This window comes from Eleutherodactylus coqui, chromosome 3, assembly GCF_035609145.1.
Source record: "Eleutherodactylus coqui strain aEleCoq1 chromosome 3, aEleCoq1.hap1, whole genome shotgun sequence".
In the NCBI taxonomy this organism is placed as follows: domain Eukaryota; kingdom Metazoa; phylum Chordata; class Amphibia; order Anura; family Eleutherodactylidae; genus Eleutherodactylus; species Eleutherodactylus coqui.
This window is the reverse complement of record NC_089839.1, coordinates 106,315,637-106,339,006: the sequence shown is the minus strand read 5'-3', so window position 1 is coordinate 106,339,006 and position 23,370 is coordinate 106,315,637. Positions and strand designations below refer to the sequence as shown.

Below are 23,370 nucleotides of genomic sequence, written 5' to 3'. Positions count from 1 at the left end.
GGGCGCACTGCGGAGGGGCCGCGCTGCTAGTAGTGTATATACGGTATATATAGATGTGTGTCATCAGCTGGGAGGTGCAGTGTGAACATCCCCTTTAAGGGTCCATTGCAGTCAGCTCTCATCTCCGTTTCCAGGCCCATCATCCTGCAGCTGTAGCGCCCCCTCTAGTCATCTTCTGACTATGACACGCTGTTCGTCTTTTATACGATTTCACGCTTTCTGGGTGCAATAGAAGTGGGTAAACCGGATGCACCCAGAAAGGTGCCACAGTTATAGGATGGCTAGGAGGTCGCTAGGTCGTGCAGGGGTTAATGGTCGCCTCATGCTGGCACTTGTTGTCCGCCCCCCGTTGTTACTATTTTACCAGGCAATGAACGGCGCAAGTTTGTTGTTTTGTTTTTTTTATTTTCTTGCAACGCAATACCTAAAAGTTTATTTGAACCTGCAGGCCATCAGCCCTCAACTACAGGGTCACATCTGCGGTCCGGCGGAGGTTCAGGCAGAGATCCGCTTCAGAGTAATGGAAGAAAAGGCGCTTTTTCTTTTGGCGGAAAGCGAGCAGACATTGCTATCATAGTCAATGCGGTCCTGTCCGGAGATGGAGCTGCAGGGATTCCGCTTTCCTGCTCCCTGTTAGATGATAACCCTTCCGTTTAAATCGCCGTTATCTGTACTTACAGGGGTTGTCGGACCAGTTAAAATAGCTTCATAGCCACTCTGTACTTCCTGGTTGCTGCTGACCAGGTCATGTGACTGTTGCAGCCAATCACTGGCCACAGCAGAGACCTTCTATAGGCAGTGATTGGCTGCAGCAATCACATGTCCCGGTCAACCAGGAAGTACAGAGTGGCTGTGAAGCCATTTTTAATTGGCAGGACAACTCTTTTAAAGGGGTTTTCTTGGCAGAAACTGCTGATGACCTCATATATAAATAGTTCATCTCTCAGGATTCCCAGCGATGGGCTGATCGCCCAGCTTGCTGTCTGTGCAGCAGTCCGGGTGTTGTCATATTGGACGGCAGCAGAAGTGCCCTAGCTGGTTTCACTCCCGCTGAAATCAATGGGAAGGGAAGCGGCTGTCGAACATCCATGCCCAACCCCGGTGTCAGGTGGAAATGCCGGAAGTGCCACTTTCAGTTCCCATTGATTTCAGCGGGAGTGAAGCAATGAAGAGGCTACAGTGCTCAGCCGAAACCTCTCCTGTGTTCTCTTCATACAGCTGATCAGGGGTGCCAGGAGTTGGACCCCCATTAATTTACCTATCCTGAGGATTGGTCATTAGTGTTTGTCACTGAAGACCTCGTTAACCTTCGTCCCTAACCAAGTGCTGGCTGCAAGTTTGTGTTTTATGTTGTGGCTGCGTCGGTGATCGGCTGAACCGTAAATTGGTCACAAGACCTAAAAGCAGCTCAGTCCCATTCAAGTGAATGGGACCGAGCTGCAGTACCAGGTAGTGACTGTATAATGTACGGCGCTGTGACTGTTAAGGACTAAAATCACAGTAGCGATCACCCAAGTGAATCAGATGGTCGTCGGGGAACCCTAGTGGCTTAACCCTGTCAATCAACTATTGATGGACTATGCTCTTAGTTCATCAGTAGTGTATTGCCGAAAAACCCCTTTAGGGTACATTCACACGTAATTCTGCACCAAAATGTACAACATTTCTGCGTCACCGGCTGCAAAGTGGTGCAGGTTTTGACTCTGGTTTTAGTTCTGATCTGCAGCAGATGTCACCCCTTCCATAGAGGGAATGAAATTGGTTACAAATCTGCACCAAAATGTTTGTCAAAATGTACAGCAATGGTGTCGACTTTGACGTGGAAGTGATGCGGGTTTTCTGCAGTGTGAACGTACCCTTTAGCAGGAGCTGACCCTCAGCGGCATCCGACACCGAGGGAACTACGGGGAAGGTAAGTATAGCTTACTTGGAGTACTATTGTGGTGACTCTGACGTCTGCCCTCGTTGTTCCCTAGTAAGTGACACAATCAAAGGGTTAATGTGGAAGCTTGTAATTTCAGATGCATATTCATAGCTCCGGATAGGGCTTGGTCCCTTTGGTTGCTGCTGATGGTGTTCTACAGGTTTGCATAGCTTATCTTTATTGTTGTATATAAATCAGCTGTATCCACATAAATAGGTCACATTATCACTATGGAGAATCTATAGGAGCCATACTGTCCCCTGTACTGGAGACATACTGTCATGGTGATAGGCTATGTAAACAATCACAGGTTTAAAGCCCCATTTAGACAGGACGAATGTTGGGCAAACGATGCCCGCCCCTCATCCCCACACATACCAGCTCTGTTTACACTGCACTGCCATAGCTAAACGTATCGTTTGTGCAGAATAAACGATGAGTTTAACCATGACAGTGTAGTGTAAATAGCAGCTGTTCAGTATTGAACAGCCGCTATGCTAAGTGAATAGAGAGGGGCAGGTGAGAGCGAGAACTGAAATTTGCTCATGCTGCCCCACTGTGAGCTAGCGATACAAGTTCATGTGCAGGTGCATGGGAGCTGGTATGTGCTGGGATGAGTGGCTGGCAAAGTTTGCCCAACATTCGCCCTGTTTAAATGGGGCTTTACAGTCCTGAATTGTTAATATTATGGTCACCTACTGATACAAGTGGCCACTGTTGGTCTGTTGGTTAGGTCTGATGCGATCTATGGCCTCATGCCCACGGCCGGGTCAGATTCTGACTACGAACTATTGCAGCGGAATCCAACCCGGTGCCCCCCAGTGACCCTATACTCGCCTGTCCGGATCCGCCACGAGTGTCTCGGCCGCTTAGCATGCGCGGCGCAGTGCATGACGTGGCGGTGCTGGGCTATGACACATATTCCCGCAATACTTCCACAGGTAACATGGGACGGCGGCCTCAGTTGACTGCAGTGGAAGCCGTCCGTGCGTTTTTCCGCACAAAATAGAACATGCTGCTTTTCTCCCCAGCGAGCGGCAACTTACAGTTGGTTTCCGCTCATGGGCAGGGGAGAATGTTTTAACACAGCATGTCCATGGTTGGACATTGCTGCGGAATTCACGGTGGGCGTCTGGCCATGAATTCCACAGCAATAATCTGTCCGTGGGCATAAGGCCCAATATCCACTTACATGCACGGTTTCCACTGCTGAATCCTGCGGACATGGGGAAAAAAAAAATTTCTTACCTGTCCAGCCTGAGTGCGGATCTCCTCTATGCCGGACGGATCTTCTTCCTTCAGCACAACAGATGTGCAGTGCTAATTATAAAATAATTTTATATATATATATATATATATATATATATATATATATATATATATATATATATATATATATATATATATATATATGAAAGCCCTCACTGACTCACCACTAATTTTCTAACTTCCCGGTGTCGTACAAACATGATATTTGGCGCGACCATTCTTTAGGTCCTAAGCAGGAAAAGTAAAGGGGTCACAACTTAATTATTCAATAAGTGCAAAAGTAAGTGCACACCTATGTAATGTACCTGATCTAATTCTCTAACTTTCTGGTTTCATCCAAAGATGAAATTTGCCATTACCTTTCTTTAGGTCCTACATAGGAAAAGTAAGGTCCTAAGTAGGAAATGTAAGGGGATCATAATTCAATGATTCAATGCGAATTGCAAAAGTAAGTGCACCCCTATGCAATGTAACTTCCTGGTGTCGTACAAGCGTAAAATTTGGCTCAAGCATTCTTTAGGTCCTAAATAAGGAGACTAGGAGGGGTGGCACATTCTGCAAAGGGACATCGGTACAGGCAGCCTGAAGAGAATCTAATGCTGCTCTATACGAATACATAATTTATTCCCCGGTCACTCTAAAGTAACCTTGACTTCATAAAATTTTCTGTGCGAGCAACATGTAAATAAATGCCTGTATCAAATTAACTCGGGCGAGGCCAGGTATATCAGCTAGTAGTATATAAAGGAAACCCCCAAACCCGTAAGAGGTCTGTGAGAGCATCAGTGGCCAATACTTAATTAACCGTGATAGATGCTTTGTGGCGTTTTTGTGAACAGTAGAGGGATGCTTTAACATCTTGCCTTCGGGGAGCAGGAAAGGGGAATCCCTGCAGCTAAATTGTTCCATCTCTGGACGGAACCCCAAAGCTCCAGGTTGACGAACTTTTTCTTTTTCCCTGTGATGATTGTAGTAGTTGTAGGTGAATGCTCACCTGGTCTATAAACCCTACTATTAAGATCAGCATATCTGAGGCGTACCGCCTATGATTTCTAGAGCCATGTCTACATCCAAAAGTGTGAAGTAGTGGGAGTTGCCGGAGTGATGCTGGAACTCTTCTTCCGGTGTCATACTGCAGGAGCCGAGGGTGGCATGGGACCCCATCCTGTAGCTGGTAGAAGCCCTTTCCCAAAGCTAGCCTCTCAGTCTCGGTAGACTTTCTAGTTTGTTATACCTCCTTGCTCCGCTGATGTTCCCAGGGGTTCATTCCTGGTAGAGGACCGTCACTTGCTCTACTCGCACCCTGGTTCTCTGCACGTGACACTGATTGTACAGCAAGCCTGTCGGTTTCTGCATTGCTGGCTGTTTCATGTCAGGGAAGCGGCTCATTCTATATTTGTAGGGTTTTCTCCTTCCTTTGAGATCATAATTTATTCATAACACCGTGCAGCCTGTCAGGAATTTCATGGCAACACAACAGAAGGAAAATGTTCATGTTGAATATGTTGCATGTCGTAAACTGGCTCATCGGGAATGCAGAGAACGGCTTCTTCATGTGTCTGTAGTTCTTATAATGGGGTCTAGACTATTCTAACAATTGTATATGATGTATTGAATGGAATTAAATTGTCAGCCAGAACTTTGCACTTGTATGCAAAGATCTTTCGCGAGAATGTGGAAGGATTGATCCATCCAATCTTCCCTTTTATTTTTTTCCCCCTCGAAATGGAGCTTCCTTTTCATTCTACTTTCTGATTTTGGTTTCTGCAACCCCATTCACATACTGCAAAAAAATTGCATTCAGATATTTAGCTGTATCATGGAAATCCACCGCAGAAACAAGTAGCATTACTCTTCCATGGATTACACGAGGAAAGGCAGCCTTTTGGCCGCATTGAATGCCGGGAGGCGACTCCTAGTACACAGTGGCAGCACATCTGTGGGGATAATCTGAGCGCCAGCCTGTTTTTAAAGGGGTTGTACAAGAATACTCTTGATTACCTGTGCACAGGTAATAAGTATGACCAGTGGGTGTCTCACCGCTAAATGCCCATTTACATGGAGCGATGATCGCTCAAACAGTTTGAGTGACAGCTTTGAGCGATTATTTTGCATAAACTATTAAGTAGCTATGCAGCTACTTAATAGCTTATTGGCGCGCAAATGAAGCCTTTAGATGAATGCAGTGAATAGCCCCAGGGCTATTATCTGCTTTCAGTTCCTTTGTTCTCTGATGGGAAACAATGCTATCGGCACTACCCGTACTACCACAACTGCTGATAAGGCTGAACAATGATTTTTAGCTTGGATTGAATTTAACGATCAGCTAGCAGTGCATGATGGCCGTGTGTTTAGACGCAACGATTAGCGCTCAAACTATAGCTTTTTAGCAATTTTTGAGCGCTCATCATTCCGTGTAAATGGGCCTTAAGACCCATACTGATCCTGAGAATAGGGTCTTGTTTTCCCCCTCCTTCTCACTGCAATCTGACTGCACCCCTTGCAGTGAGGTGCAGATTAAACAAGAGCGATGGCTGTGCATATGAGGTGCCGCTCTCTTTATTTTTAGTGGCATTACCATACATAGCTGAGTACAAGCCCTCGTATATTTCCAACACCACCGTTAAAATCAATGCTCCATTTAATATTGACGTTGCTATAGGTGGGAGAAGCATCCCCAGTGTGACTAAAAGAGGGGGATCAGATTTCTACCACCTGTGGATAGGTGAAAAGTTAATTCTGGGACAGCCCCTTTAATAAGTGTTGGATTTTCGGTACACTGTCAGCCTCCTGCACACGGACAGATAGTTGATGCTGAATCAGCGGTCGGCACCTACAAATGCCACCCATTACTTCCTATGGAGGTCCGCTGCTTCCTACACATGAGCGGAAATCAATAACAATTTCCGCTCATGGAGGAAAAATCACAGCATGCTCCATTTTCATGCGTGCTCCGCACAGACTGTTTCCATTGAAGTCAGTGGAAGCCATCCGAGCCGCGGTCCTTCCACAATGAATACTGTGACAGGTCACAAATTCCATGTCATCGTTTAGCGATGGTGCAGGACAAAAAAAATCTGAAAAAATCCTCTACTGCACATGTGCGACTGTGAGTTGCTGGGTCCATCCGCAGTACAGAATAGACAGAGCAGGTACACCGCCACTGCCAAAGCCGGATTTCGCATGCGGAATCCGGCTCTGCCGTGTGCAGGAGGCCATCGACTACAAATTCTGCAGCACAATCTCAGTTACATGTGTGTTTCTATTTTTCCTGCTACATGCATACTGCTAATACCCCATCCACATGTATCGTGCTGTAAATGCCTTCAGGATGGAATCCACGCTCGGTCTGTACCAATTCTTTATTCCCTGGGGTAGTAAGTCCATATTATAAGACGTTTTGGACCCCATTCCTTATGTAATGTGTTAGGGTTAGTCTTACAACAGTAAGATACATGAAAGACCTCCTCTTTATAGAAAGACCTCCTCTTTATATGAGCTGCTAGTGACTAATTTGCCAAAATGGAATGTAACAAATAACATGTTGTTACATTGTTGCCTTTTCTTTTTTTTTTCTTCCTTTCCTACAAATGGTATTAAAGGCCAGGGACACCTTCATGTAATTTTTAGCAGATGTATGTTTACGCAATTCTTGTTTATTAGACGTGTTTAATTGTTTTCCTCCTACGCTTGTAGAGTTGTAGAGTGTAGCTTGCAGCTGTACAGTAGAAGCCGCAGCACTGAATTACAATTTCTTGTAAAACCTGCCAGTCAGCCACATCACTAATACTTTTATTATATAATTCGGTTCAGGTTACCAGGTGGACAGCACTATCTTTCACTTGCAGTTACGGGCGCTGGCCACTGTGGGCTGGTTGCGGTCAGTGATGTGAGCTGGGTCCGTCCTGGAACATTGATTTTTGTACCCCTACCAAACTGTAGAATGAGTCAGACTGACGGATTTTGTGAGAAATTTGGTCCTCCAAATTATGTTTCAAATTCTAATAGCAAAAACTACTTTTGTGGAAATGCACCAATTTAAAAGAAAAAAACTGCACAAAGGTGTCCGTGGCCTTTAAGTATATGTCGCCTGTCCTCAGCAGGGTTCGCCAAATATTGTAGACTTTTAAGTGAATCCTTTCAGGAGCAGCGTTAACATTTTATTTTGCTTTTATTGACCACCAAGTTTTTTTTTCTTTAACCCTTTAAAGGGGTTGTCTCGCGGCAGCAAGTGGGGTTATACACTTCTGTATGGCCATATTAATGCACTTTGTAATATACATCGTGCATTAAATATGAGCCATACAGAAGTTATTCACTTACCTGCTCCGTTGCTAGCGTCCCCGTTGCCATGGTTCCGTCTAACTTCGGTGTCTTCTTGCTTTTTTAGACGCGCTTGCGCAGATGGATCTTCTCCCTTCGGCTGGTCTTGGAAGCATCGGCGTTTTGGCTCCGCCCCCTTTTCGCGTCATCGCGTAGCTCCGCCCCCGTCATGTGCCGATCCCAGCCAATCAGGAGGCTGGAACCGGCACACGTCATGGGGCGGAGCTACGCGATGATGCGTACAAGGGGGCGGAGCCAAAACGCCGATGCTTCCAAGACCAGCCGAAGGGAGAAGATGCATCTGCGCAAGCGCGTCTAAAAAAGCAAGAAGACACCGAAGTTAGGCGGAACCATGGCAACGGGGACGCTAGCAACGGAGCAGGTAAGTGAATAACTTCTGTATGGCTCATATTTAATGCACGATGTATATTACAAAGTGCATTAATATGGCCATACAGAAGTGTATAGACCCACTTGCTTTCGCGAGACAACCCCTTTAACACTCCAGGACTTACATTTACATCAAAGTCGTCCAGGTTTTGTATGGAGGGACATCGGGGGTCAATCCCTACTATGCTCCATACCATTCGGGTGACGGCTGTTTCTTACAGCTGACACATCTCGTAATGGCTCCAATTGGTGCCGCTGGTCACAGCTGTTAACCCTTTGAATGCAGCAGTCTATTCTGACAACTCCATTTAAATGCACCCAAAGGGGACATGGCTAATCTCTAACTGTTGTGACAAAAGTTAGAATCGCGCCCCAACAGAATTAATTTGATCACTTGCTGAGCCCTACTTTAGGGCTATGCATTGGGCTCTCCTGGTGCTCGCAACTCTGTTTTCGTTAATGTTTCTGTCTTATTTGTTTTAACTTCTCTTAAGAAGCGTTAATTGGAGCCATGATCAGTAAAGTGTTCCATGTAGACATGTATATTGCCTGCAACATTCATGCTAGTTTCTTGCCATTTCTCCCATGCTTTACTGTTACAGAAGGATACTAGCAGAGTAGAACAGTGTTGGTTTTTTTTTTTGTTGTTTCTGTGACATGGTTGTGGTTTTGGCATTTTCTTATTTTAGCCACGTTACTTAGTACTCAAGTATCTCGAAACCAAGTGAAACGATTCCCAGCTTTCAGCTCCTCAATAGGCACATAATGGTTTATCACTTTATTTAAAAGTTTATTTTTATTATGTTAACAAAAGCGTCTGAAGTTCCAACAATCGTGGCCAGACTTGAATAAATCTGTTGTTTCCCCTGTAAGTTACCCCATGCTTCCCACAGAGTAATTTTGTGCCACTTTTTGCGTCTTGTAAAAGAGGGGGGGAAATGCCATGAATTTCATACAAATGTTTAGTGACTTTTCTTTAATACAAACGGGATTTTTTTTAATGTCCAAAATGGAAACATTGAAAAAATAAAATGTCTCAAGCATGCTGCATTTGGGGGAGTCTCCATAGACCCCGGAAACCCTTCCAAAGTGAGGAAAAGCACCACAAATATATACAATGTTTGTAATGTGTTTCACAATTTACCATTCACCCGCAGCTGGCATCTGGCCACGGTGTTTATTGGTGCGAAGAACACTACAAAAACATGTTTTGTTTCTTTTTTTTTCTCCCCTAAAACAATGTGTGAAACCAACCTTAAGGCCAGTCTCACACAACCAGATTTGATTTGCTGACTCCGCGATTGGCATCTGCACAGATGATCCGCGGTAAAACGTGGGCATTGAAAGGCATATATTCTCCAATTTTCCTTCACACTCACGAATATGAATTGCATATGGGCTACAGGTGCCCGCGTCATCGTTGAGCGACAGTGCGGGAGAGGCAAACTAAAAAAAACTGTTCTGCGTGTGACTGCCTGCGAGCCTCCGCAGTGATCTGCAATACAGGTTAATGCCATACGCAGGGTCAATCCGCTGCGGCCTCCTGAATGCAGAATCTGACTCGGTCATGTGAGCCCACAGAAACTGAACGAGATGCAAACGTTCTCGTTTATCGTCCAGACGGGCTGCCTTTACACTACCCCATAGTTGTGCGGATTTCTGCTGGAATCTGAACGATTTATTGGCCCATGTAAAAGGGTGTTAACGCCTCTTGCTAACCTACCTCCGTAGCAGACGCTTGCAAAGGCCTGAATCACATTTGCGGTAAAGCTATTCTAGAGTCCGGTAGTCTTCTGTGATGGAGGAACTACTGGTTGTAAGATGCCTACATAGGTATATGTATCACTGAAGCTTCTGAGCTCCGGTCTAGTAGATCTGCACGGGCATCTTTGTTTTCAAGTCCTCATGCCACAATGTGAAAATTAGTCAACTTTACAAAGGGTTAAACCCCCTTTTACAAGGGCTGATTTTCCTGCCTAAGCGCCAGCCAACATCGCAGCATGTTGATTAACCCTGCAGTAGAGGAGCGGTAGTATTATTCACCCTATACAGATTGCATTCATCGGGAGCACATCGTCGGCGGATCGCAGGCATAGTCGTATGGCCCGATGACGGGGCAAATGAACACTTGTACCTGATCGTTGGCGCAGCGTTGAAGTCATCACAGAAAAAAATAAAATATGACGTGTTCTCAGAGCTTGCAGTTCAACCGCACTGATTGAACTTGGGCCACTGATGTTTGTTGGGTTGTTGTAACACTGCCAAGAAGTAGATGTATGTTGGGAAGTTGTAAGCATCTTCACTCAAATGCCTATTTATGTGGGTTTCGGCCAAAAGGGTTTATTTGCAATATGTTTTTCTTTCTTTCCTTAAAGAACTTGTCCTTTAACCCTGCAAGACAGACAGCTATGTCAGGAGGTTCGGGGTTTGTATGGCGGGGGAATCAGAAATCATAGCTCCATGCAATGCGGGTGTCGGCTGTTTCTAAGAGCTGCTCCGATCAGGAGTGCCGCTGATCAGAGCTGTTAACCCCTTAAATGCCCTGAATGATACCCAACGAGACGATCGTCAGGGGCCGTACAATCGCCATTGAAGCTGGGGACCTTCTGAGAGCCATGGCAGATTGTCTATCAAGCCATGCTAGTATCAAACCTTTACAAGTTATGGTCCACTATGAGGACTAAAAATACTGTAAAAATCGGTTTTAAAAATTAAATGAAAGGTAATAAAAGTAAAAAAACAAAAACAAAACCCTTTTGCTATATTTAGAATTTAAAAAAAACCTAAATAGAAAAAAACCGATAACCTATTTGGTATTGCTGCGTCCATAAAAGTCAATTCAAAGAAATGCATTATTTACCCCGCGTGGTAAACGTTGTCGTTAGAATTGTGTGTGTGCTTTTTTTTTTTTAATTTTCTTTTTTTTGTGCTCAGTCCGTCAAATGTACTCCAACATGGTACCAATACAAACTACAGGACGTCCCGCAAGAAATGAGCCATCGCACAACGATGTCTATGAAAAATAAAGTTATGGCTGTCAAAAGATGGCCGCAGAAAATGTAGTTTTTTTAATAGTAGTACAGCAAGAAACTGTACAAACTTGGTATTGTAGTAACTGTACTGTCCCATAGAATAAAGTTGTCTGCTGCAGTGTAAACACCGTATCAACAAGACCTCCAAAACCCCCCACTTCCCCGCCAGGGTGGTGGAATTGTTTTTTTTTTTTTTTTTGTTTTGTTTTTTTGTTCCCCCCCCCATCACACTTCTCTTAGAATTCTTTCAGTACATTAGTACATTACATGATACGTTACTTAGTATCATTGAAAAATACAACTCGTCCCACATAAAACAAGCACTTGGCGACATTGGTGGATAAAGAAGTTATTTAGTTAAAACCGAAATGAAAAAAGTAAGCGTTTAAATATTGATGGTCTGTTCTCAGGATAGGCCATCAATATCTGATCGGCCGCTCGGGATCCCCGCCAATCAGCTGACGGAAGGTGCTGCGGTGCTCCTGCGAGTGTCACAGCCGCCTCCTGTGTTTACAACGGAGCACAAACTTGTCGGGTCAAATTGCCGCATTATTTCTAGTGGCTGTTCTGAGTACTACAAGCTAGTCCCATTGAAGTGAGTGGAAGTAGTACTCGGAACAGCTGCTATTAATGATATGCTCACATGTAAAATTGAAGAGGCTCTGACTCTTGCATGAAACGCCTTGACCCCTTCAATCAGCGCCTCAGCTGGGAGCCTGAGTGGAATACCTCCTACCCACCTTCCCCACCTGAGGAAAGGCCATCCAATTTTTATTTATTTTTATTTTCTTTGCAAGGCTGGATAACCTGTTTAATATATTCTGAGAGCCGTTCTCTCTTTAAATAGTGCCCTTTTATTAGTAATTTGGCTACTAATGTGACCATATGTTATTGGAATGAGTGAAAATGTCTTATAAACTAAGAATAGCTGAGCTGTAAATATTGTTACTATAGGAACGTAATGAATTTGTTTTTACCTTTCAGTATACCAATCCTGCTTGCTTTCAGGACCAGGGCAGATATGGCCATATAATAAGTACTATCTGCCTCAGACTTTGCATCGGTAGTGCATTCTGGATAATGGCATATCCTGCTTAGGCCGGCTGCACACAAACCCTTTGGATTCCGCATGCGGGAGCCCGCAGCGGAATTCGGCCCTGACTGCAGACGCTGTCCATGCGTACCTGTCGCTTTTCTTCATCTGTAATGCGGATGGCTGCGGCAAGCTGCTGTCTGTCATTCGCAATACAGTTTGTTTTTTGCTTTGTTTTTAAATGTTTGCTTTTTCCCACGCCGTCGCTAGGCGATGACGTGGAATCTGCAACCTTTCTGCGGTGTCAATTGCAGAAAGGTTGCTGGTTGCACAGCTTCCATTGACTTCAATGGAAGCTGTCCGCACGGAATCCGTGCAAAAATAGAACATGCTGCGGTCCTGTCCCACATCCCTACTCCCGTGAGCGGAAAATGCAATTGCTCGGTCTGCTCATGAATGTTCTATCTTTGCTAATGCATGCGGAATACTGCGGATCATCCGCACGGGTGACCATTGTGGATTCCACAATCTTAGGCCGGCTGCACACGAGCGTGACGGGCTCCGTCGCGGAGTATTCTGCGGCGAAGCCCGTCACGGCGCCCCCCAGAGACCCCATACTTACCAGCGTATCCAGCGTCTTCGCTCCCGCATGACGCTTCCCCGCCCACCACCGCCGCATCACATGACACGCCAGCCACATCACGTGACGCGCCGGCCGCGTCATATGACGCGGCGGTTGGCGGGAAAGCGTTTTCAAGCTATCTTCCGCTGTGTTACAGCGGAAGATGGCGTGAACGGACGGCTTCCATTGACTGCAATGGAAACCGTCAGCGCGTACGCCCGCGGCAAATAGAGCATGCCGCGGGTGAGAACGGGAGATTTCACGGTGCGGAATTCCGCGATGGAATTCCGCACCGTGTGCCCTGAGCTATTAGGTTCAATAGAACCTAATAGCAGGGGGCAACGCAGCGGATTTTCGCCGCGAATTACGCGGCGGAAAGCCGTTCGTGGGAAGGAGGCCTAAATCTGGCCATTGAAAAGTATTTAAAATTGTTCTTATCTTTATAAAGAAACCCTAAAATGAAAAAGTTTTTCAAAAATACTGCAGATTTGTTGCAGAAAATATCCGTACTATATGAAGGAGCTTTTTTCTTTTTAAATCCCCTCCACACGGCTTGTACGGAAAACGCTGCAGAATTTCCACAGCTTTAAAATCGCACTATTTCTCTGGGAAAGCCTTTTCTGGAAGCTGTTGGATATTGGCCACTAACGTTCATTAAGCAAGCGTTAAACTTTAGTTTGTGTACACTGACGCGTCAAGTCATGAGATAGCGGTATGTAAATTGGTCATGAAGTGGCGTTGGGCCTCCCTTTTTTCAGCGTTTAGCTTGATCGCGGTGTCTGTTCTATTTTAGGGCGTTGAACGCTCCTCATCAATGGTGAAGAGTGCTAAAAGCTGGCCAAAAGTAAAATGCGGCCAAGTGCTGCGATTTTAATTGTGGTGATTTCAGCAACGCCTGTGTGAGAGAGGCCTTATCTCCCTGAGCCTGCTTGAGGACGCCCGCACCTGTGTTGTGAGGTTTAACACTTACCAATGTGCTAATGTCGAGGCAACGTGAATTATCGGCGTCCGAACGAGGCTTGATAGCGGGTGCCAGGTGGATGGGACATGCCATTTCTGAAGTTGCATGAGAATTTAACATCCTCAATCCACAGTGTTACATGTTTACTGGGAGTACAACATTGAAGAAATTACCACCCACAGTGGATGCCCGCGGGTGCTTAATGATTGCAACTAGTGAACAGGCAAGAGACTCCAGCAGAAATTACATCCACATTGAATGCAGGAGGCCTAACACTTATATCCCACAGGTCATTGCAGCGTTCTTTAGCATTTATGGGCTATAGGAGCAGAAGGCCCACCAGAGTGAGGTTGCTAACTGAACCCTAGAAGGCTGTCAACACGTGGCATGGTCCAGTGAATGGCGGCACCACTTCAGGCTGATGGTAGGGTTCATGTATGGCGCAATCTCAATAGTCATGGATCCTAGTTGTCAGTAAGGCAATGTGCAGGCAGGTGGTGGTTCCATACTGGTGTGGGGTGTGTTCTCATGGCAGGAGTTGGGTCCACTGGCCCACCTAAACATGTCCTTGACCTGTGCCTGCCAGTTTCACTTCTTGGTGACTGTTTGCGTCTCTTTATGGGCTATATGTACCCCCACAATGATGGGATATTCCAGCAGGATAATGCACCATGCCATCAGACCCACATTTTCAGAAATGAGTTGAAGAGAATTCTAGAGGATTCCTACGAATGTGTGAACGTTTTGGCCACACAAATATGAGCCCAATCAAGTTGCACCCGAGATCCTGCACTTAAAAATACAACGCAGCTGGGGGTGGCTATATAGATGGCTTGGCTCAACACCCCCCTGAGAATTGTTCCATCCACTTGTGGAATCGATGCCACAGCAATTTGCTGTACTTTGCTGGGCTAAAGGGGGTCCTGCATGATAATAGTTTCTGTCCCATGACTTTTGGCATGTGGGTGTGTAAAATATAGGATATCCCTGATGGCTTATTATATACATTATGAAAACTGTGGACCGTAACACTAATGTCTTGTGGGGGCTTTTTTTTTTTTTGCATTTTTATATTTAAAAAATTTTCCACTATGCAACAATACATCTTGGTTAACGGTTGTGGTAGGGTGGTTTGTATAGAGATGGAGCTCAGTCTGTGCCGTTTTGGTCTTCCCACTATAGGCTGTTAAATTTTGGAGCCACTTTGGCTGAAACCGAATTGACTTTGCCTCTTTCAGACTTCCAAACTAAAGCCTGATTTACACACAAGGATTATCATTCAAAATTAGCTCAAAATTCGCTCAAAGGCCATCGTTTGAGCGATAATCATTGTGTAGAAGTGCTCCCATCTTTCACTCTTCGGCTGATCGATGATTTTTAGGGGAGCATAAAATCCATTGTTTAGCCAGAGACTGCATGCTGTGTTCCTTAAGGGGGAGCGCTGATTACATTGTATTCAGCTTGCAGCCCCATGGCAGAACAAAGGAACTGTATGCAGAGAAAAGCCCACCTGCTGTTCTCTACATAAAGCTCTGGAGGCTAATTTACATGCAAATGAAGGTAATAAGCTGCTAATAGGCATTAATGCCTATTGGCAGCTTATGAAAAATGATCGCTCAAACTGTCATTCGCTCTGTCTTTTGAACGAATTTTGAGTGATCATCTTTGCGTATAAAGATCTATTTAGATGCAACGATCACTCAAAATCCATTAAGTGTCGCAATTGAGCGATAATATATGTAAACATGCGCCAATCGTGCACTTTACGTCAGTAATTTGTCTTTCAGTCCGCCTAAAATCCATTGTTTGGTAGTTCGCTTATCGTTTGGTTTAAATGAAAATTGTTCAGTCGTGTAATGATTTTTACCTCATTTTTTTATCTTCACTGACGCCATTCAAACAAACTATCGCTCAATTATGGTTTATTGTCCAATTTTCAACGATAATCATTATGTTTAAACGTCTTTAAAAGCAAAACCATTGCTCACTTTCGACACTTAACGAATTTTGAGCGATGATCGTTGCGTTTAACTGGGGCTTAAAGATTGGTGATTTTTCTTGGCATCTCACTGATGGGCTAATTTACTGCATTGTAATAGATTATGCAGATACGTGGAAGCCAACTAATATGACCATAAATGTATTTTATAACTTTAATTTAGAGAATAGAAGTTACGCCTTGACAAATGGCAGGACGTGACTTATCTGATAATAAACCTGCATGATGTGATTGCTGCTCAGCAGGACATAAGGTCCCGATCAGATGGCAGAACTTAGTATTTGTAAGCCAAAACAAAGAATGGCACCTACAGAGAAGCAGAATGAAAAAGTCTCTTCTGTATTTTGGCCCACTCCTACTTTTGGTTTGCAAATGCTGATGCAATATACCGACCATATACTTCCATCTGAATGGAGCCTAAAGGCCCATTTACATGGCACAAATGTCGGGCAAACGATGCCCGACACTCATCACTGTGTGTACTCGTTACCGTGCTGTTACACAGGATCTGGTATCGCTAGCTCACTCGCAGAACGGCCAGCAGGGGACTGGGGCGGCTGGAGGATATTTCACTCCTCGCGCTCCCCCGCGCTTCTCCATTCACTTAACACAGCGGCCGTTCAGTACTGAAGCCTGCTTTTGACACTGAACGATCATCGTTCAGGAGTTTCTGCAGCACAGGAGCGAGTATACACCGGGACGATGCCTGACGTTCATCCACTGTAAATGGGCCTCAAGTCTAATGAGGGTTTTGGATTCCAGGATTGATGTTAGTTTAAATTTTATTTAAATGTTCTAAAATTACATTTAGTTCAGCAGACCCTTTTTGTGGCTTTCAGGCTATTACTCGCACCGTGCTACTGTTATATTTCGAGGCACAGCTTAGACCGCAGGTGTAAGGCATACTAGCATCTCTTATAAAGTGCTGCTTGAAACTTTAAGAATTTTCCATATTTCTGCTTATATTAACTAAAACTACATCAGATCTTCACACAAGTCCTAAAAGTAGATAAACAAATCAAACAAATGAGTCATATGTCATAAAATATTAGACTCGGTCATTTATTTATTGAGAAAAATGATTCAGTATCACATGTCTGTGTGGAAAAAGTATGTGAGCAGTTGTGTGCTTTCAATCAGTTGGGATGACAACTGGGTGCAAGCGGGGGTCCTGTTTAAAGAACAAGGATCTATCAAAGTCTGATCTTCACAAAACGTTTCTGAAGTCTATCATAACACGAACAAAGCAGATTTCTGAGGACATCAGAAGATGATTTAGTGATGCTCCTCTGGATGTAAAAAGTTAAAGGATCCTTGTAGAGTTTGGACTCAATCCAGTCAGATTGTGTACAAATGGAGGACATTTAAGACCATTATTACCTTCCCCAGGAGTGGTTGACCAATAAAGATCATGTCAAGAGCAAGATGTATCCTAGTGCTCTGGGTCACAAAGGAACCCAAGGTAACCTCTAAGCACCTGAAAGCCTTTCTCACATTAATGTTCGTGTCCATCATCAGGAGGACACTGAACAACAATGGTGTGCGTGGCAGGATTGCAAGGAGAAAGCCGCTGCTCTCCAAAAAGAACATTGCTGTCAGTCTGCAGTTTTCTAAAGATTACCTGGAGAAGCCAGAAGACTACTGGAACAATGTTTGTGGATGGATGAGAACAAGATGGAGCTTAAAGGAGTATTCCAGGCAGTGCCTGCTGTCAGGGCCGGGATACACGAGTCAGAGCAGAAGCCGGTGTTCTGACCCCGGTGTAGTGACTGGAGTTCGTAATTGCAAGCGCAACTCATTGAAATCAGTGAGAGCTATGCTTGTAATTGCAGGGTGATTTTTGAACCATTTTCCTCAATAAATGACCAAATCTAATATTTGTATGATTCGGTTCTATTTATCTGCTTTTAGGACTTGTGTGATTTAGGTCAAACATAAACAGAAATATGGAAAATTCTGGAGGGTTCACAAACTTAAAAGCATCACTGTATATGTCGTGAAGTCATGGCATAATTTGCAGTATTAAAAAAAACAAAAAATTCCATACCTGGTGAGGCTGGGTTCACACGACCATGTCGGTACAGCTTATGCCGTGCCTGTGTGTCTTGTGGGCAGCATGCCTGATCTACAGTTGTTTGAGCCCGGACTTAAGGACATTATTTCTTTAGTTGTTGCCGGCCCACTTCAGTCTGTTTTTGTTTTTGTTTTGTTTGTTTGTTTTTTTAACAGTTTGCAAACTTTTGCTTTAAAAAAAAAACAAAAAACTATTTGAAGTGTCTTCTTTGTGCATTTCCGTTTTTGGGAAGAATGCAGTACCCGGAGCATTAGACTAAGCTATCCTGTCCCTAAATGATATTGTAATGAACAGGAACCTGGTGAAGGGCTGGGACGCACTGAAGCGCAGTATGAACCCAGCCTGCCATGCATTGCCTCTCCAGATGATTTCCATAGATAGGACTTGCTCACTTGACCCTGTTTAGAGTGAAAATGAAAGATCTGTAAAGAGCGCTTCAGGAGCTGTTTGTCTTTGAACTGAAAGGTTAATTTTGGTTCTTTTTCGGAACATTTCTGCCTTTAGGACCTCACAAACTGCTGCTAATGACCAATACTGTACTTTCTGAGCTTGCTTTTTTTTCATTCATATGGATTTTGAATGTTTGATTTATTAATTGGCCTGAAATATTTGTGCTAAGTGACAAATGTAATCCTACATAGTCAATGTATTATACAGTTGTAGGGATAATCTTGATATAAACTACAGGCTTCATTTTAGTTTTAACTTCTATAAAGGGGGTTTTATCACAATTATAATGTGATTTGTTCTCCGTAAGAGAAATCAAGTGTTCTTGTAGATATGATACCTTTTAATGGCTTAAAGACACGATGATAATGCGAGCTTTCAGACCCCATCGGATCCTACCTCAGGCAATAATGGAACAAATGTAACAGCGTACAGTATTTAATACACATGATCACATGGGAGTGCTGGAACATGGTGAATTTGCACTAGATAATGTTCCTTCCCTCCCATTTGATCATGTGTATTTATTAAATACGTAGCTAGATTTGTTCCCATTTTGCTACATATGGTAGTTGTGAACGGTACGAGGAATGTACCAGGCCCGAGTATTTGTGAGATAAGGCCCTTTGCTTGTGGGTGTTTGAGACAGACTCTTTCAAATGTGGTGATTTTTTTTTAAATGGGGAGTTTGTGTTTTGGAAAATGGACAATATAAAATTCTTAAGCTGTAGATAAAGGAATATTTCAGAAGATGGTAGGCAAAACCTATCCTGAAGGGCAGGGAATGCAATCGTACCGTCTAATGAGAGTAAGTGGTGTATTTTGGAGATTCATCTGCTTGGCCAATTCTCAAAGGAAAGAGGGGAGTCAAGTCTTGGTGAGAATAAGGAGTTATGCAGGAGGGGTAGGTGAAGGGAGAGTAAAGGACCTCTGTGAAGTCAGCACCCCATCTTTCAAAAAAGTTATTTTTTTTATGAGTTCTGGATGCACCCCAAAGAGTTCTAGAGTTCCCTATTAATTTTTAAAATAGTTCTAGCGAATTAGGCAAAAAAAACAACAAATGTATCTCTGCGGTGCTAACTTCCAAAAATGATATTAATAAATCAGCGAGAACTTTGTAAATATGGGTATTAGAGCTTCGAGCATTAAGAGTTTTCTTCAGAACTCTTGAGGTGCTACCCAGAACTCTTATAAAATCGCGGGATTTCCCCGAATTTTTTTTTACACATAATAACTGAAATTTTTTTGATCCGGCATCTAAAAATCAGCGAGAACTCTATAAATATTGGTTCTAGAGCTTCGAGCATTCAGAGTTTTCTTCAGAACTCTTGAGGTGCTACCCAGAACTCTTATAAAATCGCGGGATTTCCCCCAATTTTTTTTTACACATAATAACTGAAATTTTTCTGATCCGGCATTTAAAAATCATCGAGAACTTTGTAAATATTGGTTCTACAGCTTCGAGCATTAAGAGTTTTCTTCAGAACTCTTGAGGTGCTACCCAGAACTCTTATAAAATTGTGGGATTTCCCCAAAAAATATTTACACATAACTGAAATTTTTTTGATCCGGCATTTGAAAATCAGCGAGAACTTTGTAAATATTGGTTCTAGAGCTTCGAGCATTGAGACGGCATCTAAAAATCAGAAAGAACTTTGTAAATATTGGTTCTACAGCTTCGAGCATTCAGAGTTTTCTTCAGAACTCTTGAGGTGCTACCCAGAACTCTTATAAAATCGCAGGATTTCCCCCAAAAATATTTACACATAATAACTGAAATTTTTTTGATCCGGCATTTGAAAATCAGCGAGAACTTTGTAAATATTGGTTCTAGAGCTTCGAGCATTAAGAGTTTTCTTCAGAACTCTTGAGGTGCTACCCAGAACTCTTATAAAATCGCAGGATTTCCCCAAAAATTATTTACACATAATAACTGAAATTTTTGGATCCGGCATCTAAAAATCAGCGAGAACTTGGTAAATATTGGTTCTAGAGCTTTGAGCATTAGGAGTTTTCTTCAGAACTCTGGAGGTGCTACCCAGAACTCTTATAAAATCGCAGGATTTCCCAAAAAAATATTTACACATAATAACTGAAATTTTTTTGATCCGGCATTTGAAAATCAGCGAGAACTTTGTAAATATTGGTTCTAGAGCTTCGAGCATTAAGAGTTTTCTTCAGAACTCTTGAGGTGCTACCCAGAACTCTTATAAAATCGCGGGATTTCCCAAAAAATTATTTACACATAATAACTGTAATATTTGGAGCCGGCATTTGAAAATAAGCGAGAACTTTGTAAATATTGGTTCTAGAGCTTCGAGCAGTAAGAGTTTTCTTCAGAACTCTGGAGGTGCTACCCAGAACTCTTATAAAATCGCGTGATTTCCCCAAAATTTTTTACACATAACTGAAATTTTTGGATCCAGCATTTGAAAATCAGCGAGAACTTTGTAAATATTGGTTCTAGAGTTTTGAGCATTAAGAGTTTTCTTCAGAACTCTTGAGGTGCTACCCAGAACTCTTATAAAATCGCAGGATTTCCCCCAAAAATATTTACACATAATAACTGAAATTTTTTTGATCCGGCATTTGAAAATCAGCGAGAACTTTGTAAATATTGGTTCTAGAGCTTCGAGCATTCAGAGTTTTCTTCAGAACTCTTGAGGTGCTACCCAGAACTCTTAGAAAATCGCAGGATTTCCCCAAAATTTTTTTTTTACACATAACTGAAATTTTTCTGATCCGGCATCTAAAAGTCAGTGAGAACTTTATAAATATTGGTTCTAGAGCTTCGAGCATTAAGAGTTTTCTTCAGAACTCTGGAGGTGCTACCCAGAACTCTTATAAAATCGCAGGATTTCCCAAAAAATTATTTACACATAATAACTGAATTTTTTTTTGATCCGGCATCTGAAAATCGGCGAGAACTTTGTAAATATGGGTTCTAGAGCTTCGAGCATTAGGAGTTTTCTTCAGAACTGTTGAGGTGCTACCCAGAACTCTTATAAAATCGCGGCATTTGAAAAACAATATCGACTTTATATCAGATGTTGGTTGAGGAGGACACGCGCAATTGCGGGAAAGACATTGAAAGGAATTGGGAGCGAGAACTAGGTGGCGCCCCCAGAGGAGTCTTGGAAAAAAAATCATACATCCTGTCACATAAAATGTCGGTTTCTAGCAAGGTGCAGGAGTTAAACTACAAAATACTAACAAGATGGTACCAGACCCCAGTGAAACTAGCCAGGATATTCCCCCAGTATCCGGATAAATGTTGGAGATGCCAATCGGAAAGAGGGTCATTTGTTCACCTCTGGTGGTCATGTCCTCTGATGCGCCCATTCTGGCAGGAGATCAACACTCTTTACTCCACAGTATGCAGAACTCAGGTCCAGTTTACGCCAGAAATAGTAGTACTGTCTATGTTCCCAGGATCAGTGGCACATTTGAAAAGCTCCCTACTCAGATTTTTTATACTGGCCATGCAACAGATAATCCCCAGAATATGGTAATCTACGACACCTCCCTCTAGAATAATGTGGTGGGAAGCTTTAGATCACCTGAAAGATATGGAAGAGCTCAGTGCCAGAGACGAACTAGGACATGAGAAATGTGCCTCTATCTGGATGATCTGGAACCAGTTTTGATTTTCTCCGGACCTAACCACATGGTTTCATTTCTTTCTTTTCTCCTTCTCTCTCATCTTATTTCACTTCTATGCCCACTGCATGTTTGCTTGATATAATCAGTTTTCTAAGGCTGGGTTCACACGGGGCGGATTTGCCGCGGAAATTCTGTGCAGAATTTCGCCGCGGCAAATCCGCATGCGGCCGCTAATCCCGGGATTAGCCAGCCTTGTGGACGAGATTTCTCAGAAATCTCGTCCACACGGGACGTCAAATCTGCTGCGGCTAAGCCAGCGCGGATTTGCCGACCGCGGCATGTTCATTTTTTTTTCCCCGCTGCGGGCGCGCTCTCCTCTATGGGAGCGCTGGCCTCAGCGGAAGAGCGGGCGGCCGGGCCGCTTCAAAGCCGCCGCGGGTTTTGCAGCGGCGGTACTTCTGGCGGAAATCTTGCGGTTTTTCGCTGCGGCCAAACCGCAAGATTTCCGAACCAATAGAACCAATATTTACAAAGTTCTCGCTGATTTTTAGATGCCGGATCAAAAAAAATTTCAGTTATGTCTAAATACATTTTTGGGGAAATCCTGCGATTTTATAAGAGTTCTGGGTAGCACCTCAAGAGTTCTGAAGAAAACTCTTAATGCTCGAAGCTCTAGAACCAATATTTATAAAGTTCTCACTGACTTTTAGATGCCGGATCAGAAAAATTTCAGTTATGTGTAAAAAAAAAAAAATTTGGGGGAAATCCTGCGATTTTATAAGAGTTCTGGGTAGCACCTCAAGAGTTCTGAAGAAAACTCTTAATGCTCGAAGCTCTAGAACCAATATTTACAAAGTTCTCGCTGATTTTTAGATGCCGGATCCAAAAATTTCAGTTATTATGTGTAAATAATTTTTTGGGAAATCCTGCGATTTTATAAGAGTTCTGGGTAGCACCTCAAGAGTTCTGAAGAAAACTCTTAATGCTTGAAGCTCTAGAACCAATATTTATAAAGTTCTCACTGACTTTTAGATGCCGGATCAGAAAAATTTCAGTTATGTGTAAAAAAAAAAAAAATTTTTGGGAAATCCTGCGATTTTATAAGAGTTCTGGGTAGCACCTCAAGAGTTCTGAAGAAAACTCTTAATGCTCGAAGCTCTAGAACCAATATTTACAAAGTTCTCGCTGATTTTTAGATGCCGGATCCAAAAATTTCAGTTATTATGTGTAAATAATTTTTTGGGAAATCCTGCGATTTTATAAGAGTTCTGGGTAGCACCTCAAGAGTTCTGAAGAAAACTCTTAATGCTCGAAACTCTAGAACCAATATTTACAAAGTTCTCGCTGATTTTCAAATGCTGGATCCAAAAATTTCAGTTATGTGTAAAAAATTTTGGGGAAATCACGCGATTTTATAAGAGTTCTGGGTAGCACCTCAAGAGTTCTGAAGAAAACTCTGAATGCTCGTAGCTGTAGAACCAATATTTACAAAGTTCTCGCTGATTTTTAGATGCCGTCTCCAAAAATTTCAGTTATTATGTGTAAATAATTTTGGGGGAAATCCTGCGATTTTATAAGAGTTCTGGGTAGCACCTCAAGAGTTCTGAAGAAAACTCTGAATGCTTCAAGCTCTAGAACCAGTATTTACAAAGTTCTCACTGATTTTTAGATGCCGGCTCCAAATATTACAGTT

At 43.2% G+C, this 23,370-nt stretch overlaps 1 protein-coding gene across 3 annotated transcripts in view; it reads left to right on the top strand.

Moving 5' to 3' along the window:
• Positions 1-23,370, top strand: part of STRN (striatin) — an 85,218-nt gene that overhangs the window by 516 nt on the left and 61,332 nt on the right. The gene's annotated exons all lie outside the window — the stretch shown is intronic.